The sequence below is a fragment of the Babylonia areolata genome, chromosome 26 (assembly GCF_041734735.1).
Source record: "Babylonia areolata isolate BAREFJ2019XMU chromosome 26, ASM4173473v1, whole genome shotgun sequence".
NCBI classification, from domain to species: Eukaryota; Metazoa; Mollusca; class Gastropoda; order Neogastropoda; family Buccinidae; genus Babylonia; species Babylonia areolata.
Window position 1 is genome coordinate 44316756 of NC_134901.1, and position 10000 is coordinate 44326755.

Below are 10000 nucleotides of genomic sequence, written 5' to 3' on the forward strand. Positions count from 1 at the left end.
GGGTGGGGGTAGAAGCGAGCGGACTGATTCATATGCGCTACACCATATCTGCCGCATGACAGACAGCAAGATCCCGAAGATGCTTTTGTATGGCCAGCTGAAGGAAGGCCACCGTGAACTTGGAAGACCCTGCAAGCGCTTCAAGGACACCTTGAAGACAAACCTCAAAGCCTGTGACATAGACATCGCTTCCTGGGAAACTGATGCCCTTGACCGCTCTCGCTGGAGGATGCCGTGCTCTAGTGGCATAAAGACGTTTGAAAATAAGAGAACGCTGGCCATTAAGGAGAAGCGTGAGCGAAGGAAGCAGGGCTCAACTTCTGGAGACGTTTTCCCTTGAAACACCTGTGGGAAGTGCTGCGCATCCAGAATCGGCCTCTCCTCCCATATGAGGACACACACTGACAGATAAGCCTGCCTGCCTACTCACCCGTCGGTCCGACGGGAGACTCCATCATATCTACTGTAATTTTTTTTAAAGTCCAAAATACATGTGGATTTTTCATCTGGACATGATTTTCATCAGTGTGGGTTTCTGCACGGCATCAGTAGTGACATCTCTCACTGAGTCTCTCTCTCTCTTCTTCTCACCCTCACGTGCACGTGCTCTCTCTCTCTGTCTCTCTGTCTGTCTGTCTGTCTGTCTGTCTGTCTGTCTCTCTCTCTCTCTCTCTCTCTCTCTCTCTCTATCTCTTCTCTTCTCTTCTCTCTATCTATACCTTCCTCACCCTCTATCCCCCATTCTGATGTGTAGTGCGGTGTGTGTTGTGTGTGTTTGTTGCTTTCATTTTGTTCATTTTTTTTCCCTATGCATTTTACTAATACCATGCTAGTGCCTGTATGCCATGTGTGTGTGTGTGTCACTGTGTGTGTGTTCGTGTGTGTGTGTGTTCGTGTGTGTGTGTGTGTGTGTGTGTGTGTGTGTGGTGGTTGTTTTGATTTATGTATATTTTTTTCCTCTGTTATGTATCTCTACTAACACCATGCTTTCATTTTATTAAATATTGTGTAGTGTAGACCCTATTCAGGGCGGGGACTGGATGTAAAAAAAACCAAACACCAGTGCTTATCTATTATCCTCGAAATAAAGAATTTGTCTTGTTTTCTCTCTCTCTCTCTCTCTCTCTCTCTCTCTCTCTCTCTCTCTCTCTCTCTCTGTGTGTGTGTGTGTGTGTGTGTGTGTGTGTGTGTGTGTGTGTGTGTGTGTGTCTCACTGAGTCACACAAACACAGTGACACACGCACACACACACATGACTGCACTCTGTATCCACCCCTTCGCCCCACAATATAGACTTGACATATGTTTATCTATCTGTCTTTCTGTCTGTTTGTCTGTCTCTCTGTCAACATTCTGTCTCTCTCCCTTTCTTTCTCCCCCCCCCCCTCTCTCTCTCTTACACTCACACAAGTACGCACACTGACACACACACACACACACATACACACACACACTGATAAACACACACACACATGTATATGGTTTTAGTTAGTATTGTGGATGCGTGGTTCGATCATATGCGGCGTGGTTCAATGGTATGTTTCGAGCATCACATTGTTCTCTCACAGAAAAAAACACCAAAAAACAAAAAAACAAAACAAAAACAAAACAAAAACTTGAGAAATACAATGTGTCAACAGCGCAAACTATTCCTTTAGTCACTCACGGTAAGCTAACATAAGCTTCTCCTTTACCCTCTCCCACCCTACTAACTTACATGCATACACACTCAAAATCGATTAATAATTTATAAACGCAACATTAATATCCACTCGTAATGAAAACTATTGAGCAAAACGAGCAACAGCTAAACCTGCTAGGAACGCAGAAGATGAGAGAAACCGGTTCAGAAGACAAACTCTTCCAGGAAACGCACGACCCTGTGAAAAGTCACAAGGCAGAGAGGGCTCTCCAATCAGGCAACCACCGACACCCTTTGAACAACACGCAAAGTGGTCAAATCAAAGAAGCGGTCAGTTAACGAAGTGACCATACCCAGCATTCACACCCTCCCCCCCCCCCCCCCCAACCATTTAGATGAAACAAACTGGACCCAGAGAGAGGTACACAATCTAGACAGCGTTCGAAGCATGCTGTAAGCAAATTGCTTACAAATTTGTTTTGCAGAGTTGTCAATCAAAGAAGCGGTCAGTTAACGAAGTGACCATACCCAGCATTCACCCCCCCCCCCCCCTCTCAACCATTTATATGAACAAACTGGACCCAGAGAGAGGTACACAATCTAGACAGCGTTCAAAGCGTGCTGTAAGCAAATTGCTTACAAATTTGTTTTGGTTGTAATCATTGCAAATGACATCAACAGATGGGGACTATTATTTATTCACCTCCCTCCCCCTCTTACCCAAGTAAATACCACCCTTCCTTCTCTGTGCAAACCTCCAGCCTCAGTGGTGACATCAGATCTAAGTATACCCCGGTGATGCAAAAACGATTTGAGACCAAGTTGTTTGCTGAACAAACTGGATCCAGCAAGGTATGACATAACTGCCATCACCAGTCAACACGCTCCATCGCGCACTCAACTGTGATTCCAGCGTGGCGCCCTCTCATAGAACAGAAAGTGTAACGTACCTGTAAGTTTCAATTACAGTTTCTCTTGGACGGAGGCGTCACTGCGCAGTTCGGACAAATCCATAAAAGCGCTACACCGCTGCATCTGCCAGGCAGATGTCTGACAGCAGCATGACCCGGCATGGTGTGTTTGTCAGGTCCTGCGTGCATGATGTGTTTGTCCTGAGTGCATGATGTGTTTGTCCTGAGTGCATGATGTGTTGTCCTGAGTGCATGATGTGTTTGTCAGGTCCTGCGTGCATGATGTGTTTGTCCTGAGTGCATGATGTGTTTGTCAGGTCCTGAGTGCATGATGTGTTGTCCTGAGTGCATGATGTGTTGTCCTGAGTGCATGATGTGTTGTCCTGAGTGCATGATGTGTTGTCCTGAGTGCATGATGTGTTGTCCTGAGTGCATGATGTGTTTGTCCTGAGTGCATGATGTGTTTGTCAGGTCCTGAGTGCATGATGTGTTTGTCCTGAGTGCATGATGTGTTTGTCAGGTCCTGAGTGCATGATGTGTTTGTCCTGAGTGCATGATGTGTTTGTCAGGTCCTGAGTGCATGATGTGTTTGTCAGGTCCTGAGTGCATGATGTGTTTGTCCTGAGTGCATGATGTGTTGTCCTGAGTGCATGATGTGTTGTCCTGAGTGCATGATGTGTTGTCCTGAGTGCATGGTGTGTTGTCCTGAGTGCATGGTGTGTTTGTCAGGTCCTGAGTGCATGATGTGTTGTCCTGAGTGCATGGTGTGTTTGTCCTGAGTGCATGGTGTGTTTGTCCTGAGTCTGATGTTTGTCCTGAGTGCATGGTGTGTTTGTCAGGTCCTGAGTGCATGATGTGTTTGTCAGGTCCTGAGTGCATGATGTGTTTGTCAGGTCCTGAGTGCATGATGTGTTTGTCCTGAGTGCATGATGTGTTTGTTCTGAGTGCATGATGTGTTTGTCAGGTCCTGAGTGCATGATGTGTTTGTGTTCCTATCACAGTGGGTTTCTTTCACAGAATTTTCAGTGCGTCAAAATGCATCATAGTGCTACACACGGGGCCTCGGTTTACCGTCTCATCTGAATGACGACACGTTCAGTTTGATTTTCCAGTCAAACTTAGGAGAAAGGGCGAAAGCGGGATTCGAACCCAGACCCTCACGGACTCTACAATGGCAGACAAACATCCTTTTTTAATTTTTTTTTTTAACAGGCCTTCGCCGCTGTGACGGGCGCAATAGCTGAGTGGTTAAAGCGTCCCAGGTTCGAATCACGGTGACGGCGCCTGGTGGGTAAAAGGGTGGATATTTTTACGATCTCCCAGGTCTACAAATGTGCAGACCTGCCAGTGCCTGAACCCCCTTCGTGTGTATACGCAAGCAGAAGATCAAGTACGCACGTTAAAGATCCTGAAATCCATGTCAGCGTTCGATGGGTTATGGAAACAAGAACATACCCAGCATGCACACCCCCGAAAGCGGAGTATGGCTGCCTACATGGAGGGGTAAAAACGGTCATACATGTAAAAGCCCACTCGTCTACATACGAGTGAACGTGGGAATTGCAGCCCACGAACGCAGAAGAAGAAGAAGGTGACAGTCATGTTGGTGGGACTGTCTTGCTGTAGTTGTATCCTGGCCCTGTTACTGTTCATTCTCTTTCTCTCTCTGTTGACTTCTCCCCCTCACCACACGTTCATTCTTTATTCTGTTTCATTATTTGTATTTGTATTTGTATTTCTTTTTTATCACATCAGATTTCTCTGTGTGAAATTCGCGCTGCTCTCCCCAGGGAGAGCGCGTCGCTACACTACAGCGCCACCCATTTTTTTGTATTTTTTCCTGCGTGTAGTTTTATTTGTTTTTCCTATCGAAGTGGATTTTTCTACGGAATTTTGCCAGGAATAACCCTTTTGTTACCGTGGGTTCTTTTACGTGCGCTAAATGCATGCTGCACACGGGACCTCAGTTTATCGTCTCATCCGAATGACTAGCGTCAATGACCACCACTCAAGGTCTAGTGGAGGGGGAGAAAATATCGGCGGCTGAACCGTGATTCGAACCAGCGCACTCAGATTCTCTCGCTTCCAAGGCGGACGCGTTACCTCTAGGCCATCACTCCACTATGTTTGCATCTCGGCTTAGTGTTGTAGAAATTCATGTATGATCACGTTTAAACTTCTAGCTATGATGACGGACAGTTGTCACATACTTAGTATGTACCTGTATCAGGACAGGACCTTATATGAGATCTTTTTGTTGTCCTGTTCATCTATAACTGTGTTGTATTGTGACATGTTCCAAATAAAATACTGTTTGAATTTTTTTTTTTTTTTAAAGCGTCTTCCTGGCGCACTCAGTGTAATCTGACATGGCGCCCTCTGATGGTGGTGTAGAACTGCAAGCCTACCTATAAATAAACGCTGACTAGTGTTTACTCCCCCCCTCCCCTCACACCCCCCCCCTCCCCCCCCCCCCACCCCCCACCCCCTCTCCTTTGTCCTCCATACAACCACCTCCTGCCTGTTCACACACAGCTCCAAGGAGATGCAAAAGCAGGACAGGTCTGTTAGCACAGCAGGGACTTGGCTGGGAGGGTAAAGGGACTTGTAAATAGCCTCGTTAAAAGTCCTGGGAGTGAAGGCCCAGGGCCTGGAGGGTCCAATCTTCACAGCCCTGGGGGCACTGACTACATCAGGCAATTGCCCCCCTGCCCCAGGAGGTGTTGCTGTGTAGCCTGTTGGCACTTGGGTTCACAGGCTGGGGGAGGCTTGAGATGCCAATCTGTGTCCCTCAGTCACTGCATGGCCAGGGTGTGTGTGTGTGTGTTAGTGTGTGTTAGTGTGTGTGTGTGTGTGTGTGTGTGTGTGTGTGTGTGTGTAAAGGGGGGGGAGGGGGGGGGTTAACAAGGAACAGAGGGCTACACATGGTCTTGTGAGTTAGTGTGTGTGTGTGTGTGTGTGTGTGTGTGTGTGTGTGCGCGCGTGCATGTGCGTGCATGTGTGTGTGTGTGTGTGTGTGTGTGTGCATGCATGCATGTGTGTGTGTGTGTGTGTGTGAAGGGATGGGGGGTTAACAAGGAACAGAAGGCTACAGGTGGTCTTTGTGTGTGTGTGTTAGTGTGTGTGTGTGTGTGTGTGTGTGTGTGTGTGTTAGTGTGTGTTTATTAGTGTGTTAGAGTGTGTGTTAGTATGTTAGTGTGTGTTAGTGTTTGTGTGTGTGTGTGTGTGTGTGTGTGTGTGTTAGTGTGTGTTAGTGTGTTAGTGTGTGCGTGTGTGTATGTGTGTGTATGTGTGTGTGTGTGTGTGGAGAGGGGAAGGGCGATTAACAAGGAACAGAGGCCCATACTACAGGTGGTCCAGGGAGGTCATCAAAGCCTGTCCCTCCATCTGTGTGTGTGTGTGTGTGTGTGTGTGTGTCTGTCTGTCTGGTGGGAACAAGGCCTTCAAGTCTTTCCCCCCAACACCCCCCCCCACCACCACCACCACCTCCCACACAGCTGTGTCCACATCTGGTTTCCTCAGTCACCCAGCTGGACTTAAGTAGGTAGCTCCACTGATGGCCTGGGGAAGATATACATAATAGTAATGGCATGCCCCTTCATCCCCCCCCCCACCCTGCACCCCCATCAGTGTGCCTCCCCCCAACGTGCCACACCCTTTCCACCACCACCCCAGACCCCCCCCCCCCCCCCTCTCTCTCTCTCCTTCACTGCCTGTTGAATAGCCACAAGGAGCTGATGACGTAACTTGTTTGTGTAACAGACTTCCCAGGGACAGGAGGGGGTTGGGGGTGGGAGGGGGGGGTGGGTGATGGGTGGGGAGGGGGACCAAGTCAGCCCACAACCCCCCCCCCCCACCCCCCAGGCAGGCCCCCCTCCTCCCCCTCTGTCTCCTTCACTGCCTGTTGAATGGCCACAAGGAGCTGATGACGTAACTTATCCCAAGGACAGGAGGGGTGGGTGGGGGGTGGGGTGGATGGGTGATGGGTGGGTCCAAGTCAGCCCACAACCCCCCCCCCCCCCCCGCCCCCCCCCCCCACCCCCCCCCCCCCCCAAAAAAAGTGGACTTTGAAATAATGATGAATAAAGAAAGAAGGAAAGATAGAAAGAAAAAAAGAAAGAAAAGAAAAAAAACCGAAAGAAAGAAAGAAATGCATGGACGCGTGTCTAAACTATCATCTCATGATGAAGGATTTAGATGTGTATATACATTGCTGTGTGAACACATGTGAATGTCCTCTTTTTCTTCTTCTGTTGCGTTGGCACGCGTGAAAGTGTGAGTCCGCGAGAGGCAGAAAAAGAAAGAGGACATCTCACATCTTTTTTCACATATGTGAATATCTACATCCTGACACTGCTTACTACCTCGTCGTCGCTTTTTTTTTTTTTTTTTTTTTTTTTTTTTTTTTTTTTTTAGTTATTTGCTTATTTATTATCATTGTTGTCTTTTTTTATTTTTTTAAATATTTTTTTTATCTATTTTATTATTATTATTATTTATTTATTTATTATCATTTTTATTATATTATTATTATTTAGTTAGTTATCTTTTTTTTTTTTTTTTTCTTTTTTTGTTCGCCTATAGTTGAATTCATCAAGTTTTTGCGCCTTATATGTATTATTATTTGTAGTAGTAGTTCTTTTTTATGTATTTATCTGTTATCTTTTTTTCTTTTTTTTTTTCTTTTTCTCAAGGCCTGACTAAGCGCATTTGGGTTACGCTGCTGGTCAGGCATCTGCTTGGCAGATGCGGTGTAGCGTATATGGATTTGTCTGAACGCAGTGACGCCTCCTTGAGCTACTGAAACTGAAACGTCGCAAAACGACAGCTTAGACACGCATTCACACCTTTCAACATTTTTTTTTTTAAATGTCCATGGACATAAGAGGCAGCGGAAGTGGGCGGTGGGGGGCAGGAGGGGGGGGGGGCAAGAGAAGATGAATGTATATAACATCTTGTAATCAATACTGTGAGACACTTAAACAGTTTGACACTATCAACTGACGGGTGCAATAACCGAATGGTTAAAGCGTTGGACTGTCAATCTGAGGGTCCCAGGTTCGAATCACAGTGACGGCGCCTGGTGGGTAAAGGGTGGAGATTTTTACGATCTCCCAGATCAACATGTGTGCAGACCTGCTAGTGCCTGAACTCCCTTCGTGTGTATATGCAAGCAGAACATCAAATATACACGTTAAAGATCCTGTAACCCATGTCAGCGTTCGGTGGGTTATGGAAACAAGAACATACCCAGCATGCACACCCCCGAAAGCGGAGCATGGCTGCCTACACGGCGGGGTAAAAACGGTCATGCACGTAAAAGCCCACTCGTGTGAACATAGCCAGCATGCACACCCCCGAAAGCGGAGCATGGCTGCCTACATGGCGGGGTAAAAACGGTCATACACGTAAAAGCCCACTCGTGTGCATACGAGTGAACGTGGGAGTTGCAGCCCACGAACAAAGGAGAAGAAGAAGAAGACACCATCAACTGATTATATCAGGACTGGAGAAACGATAACAGCACTACATTGTGCATCAGTGAGCTGAACTTGAAAGCAATTCTCACACCTGAAAAGAAGACGTCAAAGAAAGTGAGGGCCAGGTATCACTCATCCAAACTCTCTAAGTATCAGTATTTCCTAAGTATCAGTATACATCCATTCAGATAGCCAGACAGACAGACGGACTGGCGGACAGACACACGGACAGACATACCAGCCGCGTGCAAACATACAAACAAATGTGGGACATGCATGATTAGGTGACACATACACGACATGCAAACACAAGCGGATTTCCAACTGTGAAAAACGGAGTGCGTGTGCGAAGTGTCCCGTAGTGGTGAACACACGTACACGTCAAGACCGGTTGGACGGTGGCGGTAAATGCTATTATGTGGGAATACACAGAAACATTATTATCTTTGCAAACAATCGTTTTCACAACTGTATTGTACTTTTGAACTATTCTGTCATGACGGTTTGAAAATCGGGCTGCTGTCCCCGGGGAAGAGCGTCAATTTCGCCGTAACCCGTGACACATGTCCCTGTGTGAAAATCGGGCTGCTCTCCCCGGGGGAGAGCGTTTCGCCGTAACCCGTGACATATGTAAGTCACGATGGACACACATGCAAACAGATGTGATCATGCATACCAACACACGAACAGATGTGATCATGCATACCAACACACGAACAGATGTGAACATGCATACCAACACACGAACAGATGTGATCATCAGTACCAACACACGAACACATGTGATCATCAGTACCAACACACGAACACATGTGATCATCAGTACCAACACACGAACAGATGTGATCATGCATACCAACACACGAACAGATGTGATCATCAGTACCAACACACGAACAGATGTGATCATCAGTACCAACACACGAACAGATGTGAACATGCATACCAACACACGAACAGATGTGATCATGCATACCAACACACGAACAGATGTGATCATCAGTACCAACACACGAACAGATGTGAACATCAGTACCAACACACGAACAAACGCGAATATCAGTACCAACACACGAACAGATGCGAATATGCATACCAACACACGAACAGATGTGACCCGAGCCAGTGAAACTTTGCCTCCTAGTTTTGAGAGTCATAGTCCTTCGCAAAAGACGAAGCTGTGAATGAATTCTCATTGCAATAGAAACAAGAGAGGCAAGGCCTTCAAGACTCACTTGTGATAAATTAAGTCCCCTAGCATTAATTACAGAGTAATTTCCCTTTTTTACTATCTGCACCAAAACGTTTGCAAAATAAATAAAAATTCCATGCTTTGCAAAAGAAGTTCCTGTTTGAACAAAAAATGATAATAATGACTGAATAAGAGGTCAAAGTGCCAAGTTTAGAAAATACAAAAAAATATAAATATAACAGTAAATGCAGTTTGCATATAATTAGGCTTCTTTTTTTAATTTTTTTGTGCCCATCCCAGAGGTGCAATATTGTTTTAAACAAGATGACTGGAAAGAACTGAATTTTTCCTATTTTTATGCCAAATTTGGTGTCAACTGACAAAGTATTTGCAGAGAAAATGCCAAACTTAAAGTTTACCACGGACACACAGACACACGGACACACACACACACACACAGACAACCGAACACCGGGCTAAAACATAGACTCACTTTGTTTACACAAGTGAGTCAAAAACCATTGATAATACAGCTCTCACTTTGCTGTTGGCCCAACTGTACACTTGTGTCAATCTGTGATAATATAAGCTGAGTGTTTGGTCGAGGGGTACTGGAGCGGGGGGTTGAACCAATCATGATAAGCTCCGGGAAGCAAGCAGGCATAACCACGGGGCCATAACACGTGTGTAGCACTCACAGCGATCATGTTCATTCTCAGGAACCCGCAACTACGGGCACGGAACAGGCCTGAGTCACTCTCTACGTGCACAACAA